The sequence below is a fragment of the Stegodyphus dumicola genome, chromosome 6, assembly GCF_044657685.1.
Source record: "Stegodyphus dumicola isolate Sdum_Otavi_A_Nest chromosome 6, ASM4465768v1".
NCBI classification, from domain to species: Eukaryota; Metazoa; Arthropoda; class Arachnida; order Araneae; family Eresidae; genus Stegodyphus; species Stegodyphus dumicola.
Window position 1 is genome coordinate 120,958,405 of NC_140773.1, and position 17,575 is coordinate 120,975,979.

The following is a 17,575-nucleotide window of genomic DNA, read 5'->3' on the forward strand; positions in this document are numbered from 1 at the left end:
ATAATCACTAAGCACAGTAAACTAATACATAACATTTCCACACAACAACAATATCTAATGATGCAATGGCATGATATGCATAAGTGTTGCTGCTTTTCAAATATCTTTAAGGTGACTTTTGATTTATTCCAGATGTCAGATACTTCAAAATGCAATTGAAGTGTAGGTTGTGCAATACATCAGAAAATGAGCTCTAACTTGCTGTGTACCCGAACTAATAACATGTAATTTTAATGTGTCCACAAGACGTGAACGAACTAAACTGGAATGGCTTCCACTATCTAAAATGCATCCAGTTTATTTAATAGTTGGCCAAGCGATGTAGGGCCGAGCAGTTTGTAAATGAGGAAAGTTAGCAGCAAATACACCTATTTGATTAGTAGAAATAGCAGGAGGAACTGGAAACGTATTTGGACTTTTACAGATTGAAACGTAGTGCTTCTTTTTGCATTTAATGCAGAAAGCCTTTTTTTACGAGCACAATTTTTAAAAATACGTCTTCGATTTATATACAAGAAACACCCACCAGCACTCTTTAACTTTCGAGGGCGAGTGTCAATATCAGTTTTAGTTTCACACTTTTGAGGCCAATGTCCGTTAGTATTACGGAATGAGCAATACATCAGAAGGTTTCTTTGAATCATTTTGGATTTTAGAGGTAATATTTGAGCAGTAAGTGGTCCTTTCACTTCTTCTGCGAGAAACTGTCGAAGTGCAATAATATCCCCTTTCGAAATTTTTCCTCTTTTCGCGTTAATATCCATCTTCTACATATTGTTTCAAAATAATAATGAAGTTAAATTAAATTTAAATAATTCTCTTGCGCCATTGCTGCAAGGAATTAAATTTGAATTTAAAAAAGCATTCTCTATTCGTATAAACCTAAAACAATTTTAAAATTTAATTAAGAAATTTTAATTGAAAAAATAAAAAAATTGTAATTGCTGCGAACTAATTTACAATATCATTAAAATTTTAAGAGCATATATAAATTAAGTGCACGTATCTAAAACCATGAAAAAGTATATAATTCAAAAAAATTAAATTGCATAAGTGAATAATTGTTGAGCAGGCAGGAGACAGACTTATAATGGGGGAAGTTGCCTTCAAACCTGCCAAAAGTAAAACCAAATGTTGTGAATTACTAAAAAAGAAATCAAACTAATGGAATTTTGAGAAGTTAGCAAGAAAATGAATAGAATTAAAATTAAACAAATGTCAATTAAGAGTAGAAAGCCAATTTTTTTAGAAAACCAAAGTAATTTAGAAACTCTTATCTACTGAAAACTTCTCTTACACAAATTAGGCTAATAACCTAAAATAAACTATGCTTATAACCTAAAATGTAAACCTAAAATAAACTATGCTAATAACCTAAAATGTAAACCTAAAATAAACTATGCTAATAATCTAAAATATAAACCTAAAATAAACTATGCTAATAACCTAAAATGTAAACCTAAAATAAACTACATAGAATCCATCAAAATATAAAAATAATAATAAAAAAAGGCTAATAAATGGCAAGTTTTAATTTAACCTACCTAGTACTACATATTTGAATTCTTGAGATGGACTAGCACTTGCTAAACTAGGTGAAGTTGAGTAGTTTGTTACTGCTAATCGTATAAATAGAGGGCGCTAATACAATGTAAAGTAGAGTGTAAAGTTGCTACCTGTGAGAGCTATTGTAAAACCCTATGCTGTAAACTTTAAAAATGTGAAATGTAAAATGCCTGTTTCGTGCGCAAAAATTTTGCTAACTTTCAGGCATTGTTAAAATGTGTAAAAAAGTAAAAATTGTGAACTGCTACTGTTTGTGAAAATAGATGTTACAAACTACTAAAGATGTAAAAATTTTGAAAAAATTTTATTGAAAAAAAATTTTAGTAAAATTTAAATTAAAAGTTCGAATAAATATTTTAATTGAATTAATTTAATTAGAAAATTACAAATAGAAATAATAGAGAATTATAGTAAGAAATTTTTTTTTACTAGATTGCATTATTTAAAACTGAAGTTACAATTTTAATCAAAACTTTAACTAAATACTGGCCAAAGGTAAGGAAAATTAGAAAAATTAGATAAAAATCTTTCACTAAATTCGGGCTATAATTGAGACGTTTGAAAAAAATTGGCACTTCATTAGTAAAAGGAAAGATTCCAGTATTTTGAAACTATACGTTTTTACAAAATTAATTAATAGTTAATTAACATGTACAAGTAATCCATTAACTCTTCAAAATCCTCTATTACTCTCTAGTTAAGGTTTAAGGTAATATTAGCATACCATAAAGAGTTAAAAAATTAAAAAGAAAAGTTAATGCCTGCCTTTTTAATATAAAATTTAATAAAATGTTTTGGGACCTGGTTATTAACTTGAACATTAATTAGTTATTACTTCTTCCTTTAAATCTTCTATTTCAATACATATATATTTAATTCTAATTATCTGACTATGAAAGGTGTTACCTATTGCTTTTTTAGAGATATTAGAGTTCCAACTAATTAGTTTAATAGTTTCAAACTGGAATGCCCTCCTTTTATCATATAATTTAACTTTGTTGTGTTTAATTATGAGCCGGTCTAGGTATTCAATATTATCTTGATTCGTATTAGTTCTATTTAGTGCTAAACTAGATATCTGGGTAAATTTTGAATTGTTCAAAAGCAGAATTATTATTGAAAGTTATAATATCATCAATGTATCTAAATGTATTTGCAAATAACTTTAATTCTTTCTTATTCAAACTAAGTTTGAATTTATATTCATTAGCAAAAAGAAATAGGTTGCGTATTTGTGTAGAATTGTTCGCTCCCATTCGAATTCCTTTCACCTGCTGAAAGATCCTATTATTGAATTTAATGTAGTTATTAAATAATGCACATTGCAGTTAAGTTGTCCATCTTTCAATTCAGAGGATGCTCAGCATGTCAGGAAAAAGTTGTGGGAGTTGCATTAAACTAGTATAAATTTCGTCCAATGGTAGAGAAGTATAAAGGTTTTAAAAGGTCATAGCAGTTAATGTTCTTGATTTCTAAACTTTTAAATTTGTTGAGAACTAGAACGTTATTATAAATAATCCAACAATAGTTGTGCTGCTTTTTAACTAGTTGATGAATTAAAATACACATTTTTAAAGTTTAATTGCAAATATGTAACCTATATTCTTTTTATATTTATTTGTACCATTTGCTATAAATCTAAATCTGAGTGGTGATTTATGGAATTTTTGAAGAGCATAAAGATTTGCTAATCTATTGGTTTGTAATTAGTAGTTTCTTATGAACTACTTTAAGCAATTTTGCTATGACATTTTCTTGTGTATTGGTAAGTTTGTAAGTAATGGCATTATTCAGTTCAGTATCAACTAGTGAGATATAAATAAAATTTCAAATAATGCTGAAATTATTACTGGCTTTGTCAGTTTTGGTGATTACGAATTTTTGCTTCAAATCTTGTATTAGAGGATTGAGAAAATTCCATGATAAATTGCTGTTAAATTCAATCCTTTGAATTTCTTTTCTTCTAACACTTCATGTTTCCAAGCTATAAATGCAGAATTTGGAAGATTTAATTTGTAACTAGTTTTAACTATGAACTCGTCAAGATTTTTTTCGAAACTTCTAAAACATCGATTTTTACCAATTTTCAGTACTGGTCGAAATGCTGTGCCTTTTTTTATTAAATTTCTTAAAAGCTGGTTTTGAACTATTGTTAAATTGCCAGTAACGATATGTTTATGAAATTGGTCTACGTAGTCTTTATATTGAAGTTCTTTGCAATATCAATGGGCTGTAGAAGCTAGATCATGCTGGTTTATTACCAATTTGCTAAGAGGTCTGTGATACTTGAAAGTTGGTGAGATTTGTACTTTAGTAACTGGAAAATGTTGTTGACATTTTCTGAAAATTTTGCTGAACTGAATATTGTCATAGTTCGGATGTAGGAAGTTGATTGTGCAGTAATATTTATTGTACTTGTTAGTGGTAGATAATTTAAAATTGCAAATATCCATAATAAGGTCTTTGATAATATTGGTCTCATAAATTGCTGCTGAACAAAATTTACAAGTTTCATTAAGAATTTGTGCTCACAAGTATGCAACCAAGTAATGATATTTTTGGCGAAATTTTCAGTTAGAAACTAATTATTAATATTATCGTTTAACTTTACTGTATCTATTTTAGAAAATAATTTATTTTTCTATTTATTACCTGCTCTGGTCCCTCGTAATATTTTTTACTGAATAATTTAAAATGGCTGTAAGCTGTATTAGGCGTGTTAAAATTAACAGTAGCGAATTTTTAATATGTGCTCTGTGCTTGTTAATTCTAATATTAAGAATATTTTTAGTTTGTCCTACATATTTAAGGTTGCAAGTATTACATGAGATAAGATGTATGCAATTAAATGTTTCTCAAAAGAGGAATTGTTTTGCGGCTGTGATATCAAAAGACATAGTGCTAACTTTACAAATAAGTCATTTGCTAGAATGACATATGTTATCAGGAAACGCACGTAAAATTTTCTGTGCTAAGGATAAGGCCGTATACTTCGACATTTTATCCTAAAGTAATTTTCTAGAGGCAACGGAAGCCTTCGGTTTCACTCAGTGAATACTTCTGATGTACGTGTGAGTAACACGTGCATACGAAAATATCCCTAACATTAACTAGGAAAGCCGAAATCTTAGCTAAGATAGACATGTTACAATTAATAATCAAATTTAATAAGGAAAAGTAACAGTTGCCGGGTACATTATAACGGCTTAAGAAATTCAGAGCACAGTACAGATGCGAGTACACAAGTTCACATATCTCGGCGAAGCAGAGACGCACACATTTGTTGAAGTAGTTCCACTTGACTGCAGGGGAAAATTCTTCTCTCCCCGTCAGCCTGTAGGTTTGCCAAACGGGTTTACTGTTTCGCCAATTGGCGCTTTTCTGTACAGTTTTTAAGTCCGTATCGCCTGTTTGGCGCTGCCGCTGCATACTTCCTCCGCAGTGTCAACGAAATGTGACATACCGATGCGGGGGTCGGATTAATCGTCCAGAACGGGTGCTACAATTGTCCGAAGTTTTTTTCACACTCTTGGAAGCAACTTGAGAAGAGTCCATGGTTACAAAAGCGGGTTTCAGTCTATCTATGGAGATCGTTTGCTTAGTCCCTTTTATTTCGAGATCAAACGTTTTATCTTGTCTTTCTAGCACCTTAAATGGTCCATCATAAGGAGTTTGAAGTGGTTTTCTAACTCTGTCGTGTCGAACAAACACATATGTGGACTTGTGAAGGCGTGGATGAATGAAACATGTTCGCTGGCCGTGGCTAGAAGTCGCGGTCGGGCGGACACTGGCAAAGTGAGATTTTAAATCCTCCACAAACTGTTTGGGGGACGCATCCGGAGGTGTCGTGTTGAAAAATTCTCCTGGGAGACGGATAGTCTTTCCATACACCAGTTCAGAAGTGGTTGCTCCTATGTCCTCTTTGAGAGCGGCGCGGAAACCCATCAGCAGCGTTGGAAGGGCAGCCACCCAGTCACTGGTATCGTGCGCTTTTAAGGCAGCTTTCAAAGGACGGTGGAATTCCTCGATCAGTCCATTCGCCTGTGGGTGGTACGGAGACGTCCTGATCCTCTTGATTCCCAATAATTGGGAAAGGGCTCGAAATAAGCCGCTTTCAAACTGTCGCCCTTGGTCGGTAGTAATAACAGTCGGACAACCAAATCGAGTAATCCAGTGGTCATAGAAAGCCTGTGCTACTGTGCGTGCTGTTATGTCTGGTATGGGTACTGCTTCGGGCCATCTAGTAAATCTATCTATCATAGTTAGACAGTAATAATTATTTTGAGAAGGAGGTAGGGGACCAACAAGGTCAAGGTGGACGTGATCAAACCTCTGTGATTGGTCTGGAAACTTCATTAACGGGGTTCTAGTATGCCTGCTTACTTTTGCTTTCTGGCACGGAATGCACTGTCGTGCCCATTTCGCGCAATCTTGCGGATGGAAGACCAAACAAACCGTGAACATACTAACTTTGTTGATGCGCGAATGCCGGGGTGAGACAATTTGTGCAAGGTGGCGAAAACTTTCTCACGGAATGCCACGGAGGAATGTAAGGACGGGCGTTACCTGTTGACACATCGCAATATATCGGTAAGCTACAATTCGGTAAGGTAATTTTTTTGAGATGTAGAACTTTTGACTCTTTAAGCAATGTTTGTAATTCTGGGTCGATTTCTTGCATTTTAGCGATTTCCTCATAGTCGATAGGGTTAGGCATGCTTATTGCTTCTATACGCGAAAGTACGTCGGCAGCGATATTCTCCGAACCTTTTATATGGCGAATTTCAGTGGTGAATTGTGAGATAAAGTCTAACTTCCTAGCCTGACGAGGTGAACACTTATCCAAACGCTGTCGGAATGCATACGTGAGCGGTTTGTGATCGGTGATTAAAGAAAAGTTCCGTGCTTCCAACATATGCTTAAAATGCCTAATAGCAGCATAAGCTGCCAATAGCTCTCGATCATACGCACTATAGTTCCTTTCCGCCTGCGAAAGCTTTCGTGAGAAAAATGCGAGAGGCTGTAAATTTCTATCAACTATTTGTGATAGCGTTCCACCGATCGCGAAGTCTGACGCATCAACCTGTGAAACCAACTGGGCATCTTTCTTCGGGTGTGCCAAAAGAACAGCATTAGCGATTAGCTGTTTGCACTTTTGAAATTCACTCCGCGCTTCCTCAGACAAATTCAGGATTGTCTTATCATTTTTTTTAGCCCCTTTTAAATACGAAGTTAAATGTATCTGATTCTGGGCTACGTTGGGTAAAAATCGACGGTAAAAATTTAAAAATCCTAAAAATCTCTGCAAATCTTTTACCGTTTTAGGAAGTGGGTAGTTAAGTATCGGTTCCACTTTGTTCGTCAGAGGCTTGGTACCATCTTTATTGATTATATGGCCTAAAAAAGATATTTCCGAAACGCCGAAAACACATTTCGAAGCGTTAATTGTCAATCCATATGAAGTTAATCTTTCAAAAACAGTACGTAGGTGAGATTTATGCTCATCTTCCGTATCACTAAATATCAAAATATCATCTAAGTAGACGTAGGCGAATTTTAGATCTCCAAGAATTTCGTTCATAAACCTTTGAAGAGCTGCTCCGCACAGTCCGAAATTTAAAAACGGAAATTCGAAAAGACCAAATGGGGTGCAAACTGCAGTTTTCGGTATATGATCTGGATGGACTGGTATATGATGATATGCCCGAACGATATCAATTTTTGAAAAAATTGTCTTTCCGCTAAGCGTATTATTAAAGTCTTGTAAATGCGGGATAGGGTATCTGTCGGGTTCGGTGCACGCGTTTAGTTTTCGGTAGTCTCCTACTGGCCGTATGTCGCCCGAACTTTTAGAAACTACATGAAGAGGTGATGACCATGCTGATTTTGATGGTCTACAAATACCTTGATCTATCATAAATTGAAATTCTTTTTTTACTGCTTCGTATAACTTAGGGCTTAACCTACGCGGTTTACTGTGCACAGGAGGACCGTTTGTTTCGATGTAATGAACCGTACTATGCTTTACTCTACCCGAATCGGATTTTAACTTCAGTACTTGGGGAAAGTCTTTCAAGATTCTGCGATATGGTGAATCACCAGATATTAACTTTACCGAAAAATAATTTTTAGAATCGGAAAGAGAACCAATACGAGTTAATTTCGTAGTATTATCGATAAGCCTACCTCGTTTTAAATCGATTAAAAGATCAAAATGCCTTAAAAAGTCGGCTCCTATTATAGGCACTGGTACATCGGCGATTAAAAACTTCCAAGAAAAGTTTCGTCTAAGTCCTAAATTCACAGTTAACAATTTTGTTCCATACGTAGAAATTCTGGAATTATTCGCGGCAAATAATTGAAGCGAATCAGGATGCATTTTCTTAAACTTAGAAGTCGGTGTCACACATGAAACATCCGAGCCCGAATCAATCAAAAAGTTTAAATTTAATCTGTTATCGTAAACATGTAAACGACATGAATGCGCGACTGCCGATGAATTTCGATCGACAGCCGCTACTACTAGTTTTCCTGGGCCGTAGTGTTCTGAGAAAAGGAACAAGGTGCTCGACATTTTCGTGCATTATTACCGAATCGCGAATGAAAATAACAATAATTGTTCACACGCTCTCGGGAATGCCCACGCGAAAAACTACGTGCTTTGTTATGTTGATCCCGGGGGAAATTATTCCTCGTTTTTCCGCGGGAGAGTCGCTCGACTTGTTTACTTAGGGCAGAGATTTCACTCCTTAAGGCCTTAAGCTCCTCGGGGGGGGGGCACCAGAATCGTTAGGGTTTCTGGGGGAACTCGCCGAAGCTGCCTGGACCGCGAACACGCTGTTGTTCGTTGGCGTGCGCACTTCAGCTATCTTATCAGCCATTTTTGCTAAATTGTCTAAAGATTCTGAACTTATTGATAAAATGGCATGCACCTCGGAAGGTAACCTTTGCAGCCATAATGATTTTAAAAATTCGTCAGTTATACAGTTCCCACCTAATTCTCTCATTTTTCTCAATAAGTGAGATGGTTTGTCGTCCCCTAAATGCAATTCAGAAATAAGTCTGCGTATTTGCTCGCTTTCCGAATCTGAGAATTCTACTATTAACCTAGCTTTAAGGGCATCATATTTAGCCGTCGCTGGGGGATTAAATAAAATATCTGATACTGCGGAAAGAGTTTCAGGGTCTATCGAAGAAACCACGTGGTTGTATTTTGTACTATCGCTACTAATCTTCGCTAAAGCAAAGTTACTTTCAACTTGAATAAACCAAAGTTTAAATTTTTTTTTCCATAAAGGGGGAATTTTAACTGCCACGTGTGAGATTTGTGGCTCCTGAACCGCCATATTCGATTCCTCGTTGGTTTGGCCTTCCGATCCTGGCATGGTTGCCAATTATAAATATATCGTAAATCGTAAACTTAATGTTTTGCACTATACCTTATCAAAACAGTATCAATTTAGAATAAAATAATGAAGACATTCAATATCTCAATAAAAGTGTGAGCACAAATATTACCCAAAGATCAATTTTAAACAATCAATAATTAAATTAAAACTATAATTTTAGAGCAAAACATATCACAAAAACATAATTAAGACCAATCACAGATAATTAAAAGAACTTGACCACATACCTGTAAATCCTCCTTAAGTGTGATAAACCACGTGTAACCCGTACGATAAAATGAGGAGGAAATAAATAGGGTGGAGCCTTTATCAGTCATAAGGAAGAGCATTGGCATCAAAATAAGGCATATTTTTAGTTTTTTTAACAAAGATTAAGACAGATAGTCATTAGGGATCGAAACAGAAGGAGCGAGGGCAGGGTCACCAATGATGTACGTGTGAGTAACACGTGCATACGAAAATATCCCTAACATTAACTAGGAAAGCCGAAATCTTAGCTAAGATAGACATGTTACAATTAATAATCAAATTTAATAAGGAAAAGTAACAGTTGCCGGGTACATTATAACGGCTTAAGAAATTCAGAGCACAGTACAGATGCGAGTACACAAGTTCACATATCTCGGCGAAGCAGAGACGCACACATTTGTTGAAGTAGTTCCACTTGACTGCCGGGGAAAATTCTTCTCTCCCCGTCAGCCTCTAGGTTTGCCAAACGGGTTTACTGTTTCGCCAATTGGCGCTTTTCTGTACAGTTTTTAAGTCCGTATCGCCTGTTTGGCGCTGCCGCTGCACTTCATTCAAAGCTGTAGGTGATGGATGTCTTATTGGCGTAATAATTTAGAAAAAATCTATATGAAATTGAATTTTTCTATTTTTATTACCATATTTGTCAATAAGAAGATTTTTGCAGTTTAATAAGTGTCTGCGATGATACTTATTTCATCAATTAATCTCTTCGTTTCATCTGCTAAATAATCCCGCAAATATACATGTTTATCGATGGCTGAAAGATTTGGGTTATCGTCGACAGAAGATTTATATTGTTTCCAAAAGCTATGAAACTGCTCAACACTCCCACGAAATGGTTCAAGTTTAACTGTCGATAACTTTACAGTATAGGAATGAGAAACCGGCGTAGGAGTACTTGAGAACAAATTAGATAATGGACACGCTATTAGTAGCTACGGGTACAACATTCTGGATAGCTTTATATGCTAAAATAATGAAAATAATGAGTTTGACACTGTCTGTATACTCTTCACATCGTAAGACATCAGATTCATATTCAGCATTGGAGAATAAATTATGAATATTATTATCCAATAATTTCCTGTCACTCAACAAATCCGAAAGTCGAGCACAAAAATATTCTAAATCATCATTATTCACACTTTTTTAACTATCATTATTAACGTCTGGTACATAAACTTCGTAATAAAGCGTAGCCGACCTCGTTCAAAAGGCCGATTTCGACTGAAAAACCATTTTTTTAAATTTAATATTTCTTAAGGCCGTATTCTTAGCTATTGAAACAGCTTTTCTCTTCTTGATATGTTGATTAGAAGTGAAGATATACCATTTTTTTTAGATATAACAAACCGGAAGTAACTGTCTGCCACACCGGAAGTTAAATTTTAAAGGGCAAATTAAAGGTGCAGTTTCCCATTTTTTCTATGTTATTTATAAATTAAATAATTTTAAGCATTTCGATATGTTTGGAGAGTCTGGCAAAGTATTTTCATTATGTATTTTCTATTTTACGTTTGGCAACGTTTCAAACTTAATGTTTCGTTTACATTGAGTTTTCGATATCTCGGTTTTGTGTGCAAATTTCCTGCTCTAATTATCAGCTAAGGATGAATTTTTCAGCTCTTTTTTTTATTCTGTTTAGTAATCGAAAGTTCGAGAATGCCAAAATATATGCGTAGTCATTCAAAAAAGCAAAAATTTTACGGCAACCGATACACTAAGTATGTGAATTTTGATTCTGGTAATCACAATGAAACTGAAACATCTGTCTGTGCTAGTGAGGCTAAATTATCTGGGATATTTATTGCAAATGAAAAAAAGTAATTCTGATGAATTAAAAGGTAATCATAATGTTATTGTTTTTATTCTTTAAAATATTATACTCTCACTTTGTCACACTATCGATGTATAAAGCAGGAGCATTTTTAGTGAATATTTGTGTGTATAATGTCATGTAACAATCTGAAAAACTTTAAACGTGATTTTTGATTAAATGTTTTATTCATGATTTATGTTCACGGCAACCATGATAACTCTAAACACCCATTCATTATCAATCACTTGAAATTTTGCACACACGTCTTATACATTATCATGCATGATGTAGACTAGAAGTTAAAAAATTAATCCCATAGAATTCAAGTTACATCCTTTTTTCTTCAAGAGTGTGTGTATTTTTAAAAAAAAATAGAGTTTGCTGACATATTTGGCCAGATTTTGCTAGTGAATCAATATTTTCAAATTATTTTAATCCAATGCATGCTTCTTGGTAGTAATGGTTGATGTTTTTATTAATTTTGATATAAAATTTTCAGTTTTTTGCATACATTTCTCAAAGTAATGATTTTTTATCGCTTATGCAGCGATTACATTCAAAATTGAGTGCAATTCATTAAAAAATTACATAAATTCAAAAATATAACAAACATTTCAAAAAACGCCCTTCGACCCTTCGAGGAAGACTAATCGAGATGAAATAAATTTCGATGACTCCCATTGCCTAAAATAAGATTAGTTAAAACAGGTTGTTTTTATTCCGAACAGGCTAAAACTGTACATGTTGGTTAAGACGACCTTAGTTTTTATACAAATATTGCTATGAGACACAGAAATATTCTCGACATATTCAGATTGTGATTAGGTATTAGATTAGATTTAGATTGTGAGTCATTCAAACGCGTTTTACTTTCTGCTTGCTTCTCACAACCTCTCGTAGTATAAATGGGGCTACTTTTACTTCCTTGTACGAAATAAAAAGGAAGTATTATAATCGCGAAAAGTTTCAGGCAGCATATTTCAACGAAAATATTCATTTTGACCGCTATCGAATGAAATTTAACGATGTTTTTGCGCGATATCTGTACGCCAGGACAGAATAAAAGACTCTTTTCCTCCAAAAAAATTATAAAATTGCTTTAAAATGAAATCTGAAGAGAATATTTCGTGGCGTCTGTACGAACGTATGTACGTACGTACGTATCTCGCATAACTCAAAAACGAGTAGCCTCAGAAAGTTGAAATTTTGTATATAACACTGCTAATACATGTAGATGTGCACCTCGTATTTTGGTTGCAATCGGCCGCACCAAACGTATATAAATATATTTATATATATATCCACTCTGTTACCCGGCTCTCAGTTTCTTTACTCTTATATGTTTGTAAATTGTACATTTTTTGCTTTAAAAATGATTGAATTATGTTGTTTTTATGTTCCGGTTAAGGTTTTAACGCCTTTAGTAAATCTGTATGCAATATTTTTAGAATTATCAACAATTTTAAGTGCAATCAAAGTTGTTTAAGTGCCGCTAAGCCTAATAATGTTTTTGATGGCGGCCATTGCTTCTTTACATTTGAAACAGCAGACTAGTGGATTTGTTGCCAATCTAGAGAAACTTAGCTTCGCAACAACAAAGATAACGCCTTCATTTATTATTGCGAATTAAATCATGCTTAATCCTTTCTGGAATTTTTTCGAGGAAATAAGTGTTTAAGATTTATTTTGCAATTTTTTATACAGATATTTTGACTCTTTTATGTATTTTTGCCTTGTCGCGAAGTGAAAACTGAATTAATTGAATGAGAAGTACTCAATCGTCTGTGAAAAACAGTTTGTTTTTCGTTTTGTTTGCTTAATTTCCTTCATACATCGTTCTAGCTTTATTATAGTATTTGAATAGAACACGTGGCAACGATTAAATAATTCTTTAAATGATATAAATTTTGTGCATTCTGAGTTATAATATGAACGAAATATAATACTTTTAAGTGAACCTAGCGCCAGAGTGTCGCTATGGTAAACAAATAGAGTGGATTTTCAAGATTGCATTTATTCTATTGTGGTTATGCGCTATCGGCGAAGTAGATTTAATTCAATCCAATAAGTTTTAATGAAATGCAAGAAAAAATGCGTATAATTTAATATTCCGTACAAGGATGTCATGTGGTGTACACATCGGATTTTTTCTAGAAACTGATGATGGAATTTGCTAATGCGTTTGTTACACACAATTTTTATTTTACATTCGCGAGAAATGTGTTTTTTAAAACAGCACCAAGCATTTACCTTCAGTCTTTAGCTTATTTTATTTTATTTTATTTTATTTATTTTTTTTTTTTTTTTTTGTTCTATATCGCACTTTTTGCAACTTACGGAATCATGATGACCATCACAATATAAACAAACTTTTTTTATTTTTTATTTAACGCTGAAGATTGTAGACTTTGAATAGTTTTTTTGATATGTTCGATCGCTTTGATAATTTAAAAAAAGGATCCTTTCGTTTCCTAACTTTTGGGGAAACTCATCACAATGTCGTCAATTTCCCTAGATTCCACTTCATTTCTCAAAAACCTAATAATTTCTGAAATGTCACAATTCACTTTCTTAAAACCAAATCTTGTGATAGCAACTTCAATAAATGCCCATATTGAACCTCCGTTTCATTTAATGAACTTAAATTTCTTATATTAACTTCTATTTATCGTATAATTTACACAACCTTTAGAACTTTCCACTTAGTCTAATTTAATAATTTAGTCATGTAAGAATTTATAATAAAATCAATTTTATCGTATCTTTGTTTTAGAAGTTGAAGGCAGAGTCAATTTTTCATTTAATTCAAAACCAACTACAACATTATACGCAGGACGAGAAAGAAGAGTTTTTAAACACTGGAATTTTTTTATTTTTTGTGAGAGAATTATTTGAACCGACTGAACTATTAAAACAATTTAAGAATTACATACTAAATTCAATCAACTTCGACAGTCTTCGGCAGCTTCATCGAACTTTTGTAACCTTTTAATTAATTTAGTAACACTAGTATGAACGTTACTTCTCTTTCCAATTTTTTTCGAAAGCCTATCCATACTAACTCAAAATTTGTAAGTTTAAAGATCTTAACTCCACCAGAGGATAGCGTTATTAACTTCGAACTAAATGTTAATAGGTCACGAACCTAGAAGTCTGGAAAATACTGCTTTACAATTATCAGAAAAATAAGATAACTATGTAGAGTCAGTTTAAACGATCATCATTTTTAAATTATAACACTACAGTAAAAAATTAACTCATTTGCCCCATGTCTGGGATTTCTCGTGCATTTTTATCTCATCAAGCTTATAAACTGAAAGATCTGTGGTTCGATTCCCGGCAAAAAATACATTTGCTTTTTCCTTCTCCTTCTTCGAAAAAAAAATCTAATATATGTCTAAACTTTGACGAAGAACATATTCTTGAGAATTATAAAAAATGCTTTGTGCAAAGTGACAGAATGAAATTTTTGATGAAAACATGCGTGCTTTTGATTTAATAAAAAATCTTCCATTCAGTTTATAGCTATTTTCGTTGTATATTACAAATTCAGATGTTTTAAAGAATATTTACACTAAGTTGCCCGAAATTATTACTGCTAAAAATTGCTGATAATTTCCAGATTGAACATTTTAATCCTTGTTACGAGCAATAACTGCTCTGCAGAGTCATTACGCTGTATTGATGCAGGAGCATGAAAAGTGAACATAGCCCTAGTCGGGGATTCTAACTGCGGACCTCCCGATTACGGGACGAGGGTGCTTCCAATTACACCCGGAGATGAAAGGGCCCAATCGCCAAATCCTGGTGGTGACAAAATATCATCCACCACCTTTTTAGCTCGGGTGCCAGTCGAGTCTTTTTAGAATTTTTTGAAGCCCCCACCCCCCAAAAAAAAAATCTGAAGTAAGAGGTCTACATTGCTCTCTCCGGGATTCGAACTCCGGACCTCTGGAATACGCGTCGAATGTGCTTTTAGTTACATTGCAAAGGCATGCGGAAAGGAGAGTGAAAATACCTTATAACTTCTATAAGACTTGAAACGAATATCATCATTAATGCAAACAGTGCATCTCAAACAAAATGCAACAGCATAGGAGTCCTTGGCAATGTGGGAAAATACTATTGTTTCTACTGTAGACTCATTAGGTTTATTTTCAAACAGGAGTACATTAAAAAGTAAGCGGTGCCCTCACCGGGACTCGAACCTCGAATTTCTGGATTACGCTCCGAGTATGCTGATCATTGCACCACGAAGGTATGCTAAGAAGGCGGGAGAAATACCTTATATACTCCCCCTTTTAAAAGGCGACTGGGGATTAGGGGACCCAGTCGCCAAATCCTGGTGGTGAAGAATCATCATCTACCCCCTTTATTAGTTCGAGCGTCGCTATAGAGTCATTAGGTAATTTAGAAATAGGAGACATGAAAAATAAGCAGTGCCCTCGCCGGGACTCGAACCACGGACCTCTCAAATACGCGCCGAGATGTGCTGACCATTAGACCACGAACGATGCTAAGAAGGCGGAGAAATACCTTATACTACGATATGTGTACACAATTGAGCAAGGTAAGTATTTAAAAGAAAAGGATCGAAATTTCCAGGAAAAGAGGCACAATGGCAACAAGTAAATAACAGAATTATCCCACTGATCCACTGAGCTTGATACATTCATTATAAAAGAGTTCATGGCAACAACATGCATATCGCTACTCCAGTAACTTATGCTCTACCATTCTGAAAATTATTTGCAGTTTTGGGAGAATACAATCATTTACGCAAAGCTACGTAATTTCCTGTCAAAACACCTCAATAAAGAAGGGAAATTCAATTAACGTATGATCTATGAAGCCATAACATCTGTTTACTTTACTCAGATGGGCTAACCAACTGGCCGCTCATTAGTTACAGCGAAATCCCTTTCAGCAACTAATTAAAGGACAGATACAGTGAACAAAAATTAGATAAATTAAACTTATTCTTAATGTAACTCTCGTATATAATTTTATGAGCGAAGTGCAAACATTAAATAAATTAATGAAATAAAAATAAGTATTTAACTTCTAATTACAATATGAATAATATATCTAAAGTTTCGTTATTTTACATATTACCAACCTCCATATTGCGCACAATTCCTCGGACAATCAGAGTAAATTTCCGAAGGTAAATAGCTACTATTTATGCAGTCTCCGTCTTTTTCGCCACTTCGCCTGCCTGCTAACAACCTGTCGCTTAGCCTCTGCTAAGATACGAGTATAATGGCATATCTAAAATTGTAGGGCGTTTATAGCACCGATTGTCTTCTACCAGTTATGATGCTAAGAAATTCGTATTTATTTTTGGAAAGCGTGCTTTTTCTAAAATTTTATTCAGTCATCCACTACGCCGCAAAGTTATCTACGCAGCAGTTTTTTCGTCCATGACTAGAAAGTTAATTGTTTGTATCTTCCGTCAAAACATGGAGGTAGGAAGTAAGATGGAGTCGCCCTAAACAAGTTTCTCCCGTACGCATATAAGCAAAATGTACACTGCTAGGACAACGGCTTCAGTTTGGCCAATGACAATCCAGATAAGGGTCACCATTAACTCCGCCCACGTGAGTGATGTCACATTTCTGACGTTTGTTTATATTCTGCTGTTCGGAGTTACGAAGTGCGTTCTTTCAATGAAAAAAAATTTTAATCTGCAATGTAAATTTACTCTAGTGATGCTATTTTTTAAATTTTTCTTTAAATATTATTTCTTACTGTTCCAGGAGGAATATAAATTTATGTCACAAAATTTCTTTCTATATGCGTGTGTGTGTATATATATGCGTGCATGTGTATATACACACATACATATATTTTCAATATATAATTATATATGAATAATATGTATCATTATATGTGTGTGTATGCATATAAATATGAGTGAGTGTGTGTATGCATGTATTCATTTTTCAGGATGTCAGATTTCTAGCGAATAATTTTTTCACATCTAGCTAGGGGGAAAAAAAAAACTTTTTTTTTTCCCTTAATAAAAAGCTTTTTATTATTATTATTATTATTTTATTTTATTTATTTTTTTTTAAGAGAAAGCTTTTTTCTCTTAATTTTTCACATCTTCACATTTAGTTTTTTCTAAAATAATTAAGATGAATGTATTCATATTTAACATTTCTTCACAACTTGATTTATCACTTAAAAATACATTTATTTAATTTTGGATAAGGTGGAATGTGAATTCCAGCAGCATTTTTAATAGTAGAATAATTTCTCTAAAGAAGCTTTTTTTATTTTTTATTTTTTAATTCCTTTAAAAGAAAATTACTTAATAATATTAGAAATAATTAATCTATTACTCCTTACGCACGTCTTAAATATGTTAATGGAAATTTTCATTCAATAGCTTTATAAATTTATTTTATGTAGTATTTTAATTTAATAAGAACTAGTACTGATAAATGAATTTCCATTGATTTCCTTATACATTTAGTTTAAAATTCAGTTTTCAGTACATGTAATTATTCTCCTTCATGGTCCTTCA

The 17,575-nt window shown here is 33.7% G+C and overlaps 2 protein-coding genes across 7 annotated transcripts in view; one reads left to right on the forward strand and one right to left on the reverse strand.

Moving 5' to 3' along the window:
* Positions 1–17,575, reverse strand: part of Hacl (2-hydroxyacyl-CoA lyase) — a 173,320-nt gene that overhangs the window by 23,942 nt on the left and 131,803 nt on the right. The gene's annotated exons all lie outside the window — the stretch shown is intronic.
* Positions 10,776–17,575, forward strand: part of LOC118180286 (beta-2 adrenergic receptor-like) — a 35,527-nt gene continuing 28,727 nt past the window's right edge. Inside the window, exon 1 of the mRNA XM_085818866.1 lies at positions 10,776–11,068. The gene's annotated coding sequence lies outside the window, so the exon portion shown is untranslated. The remainder of the gene's footprint in view (positions 11,069–17,575) is intronic.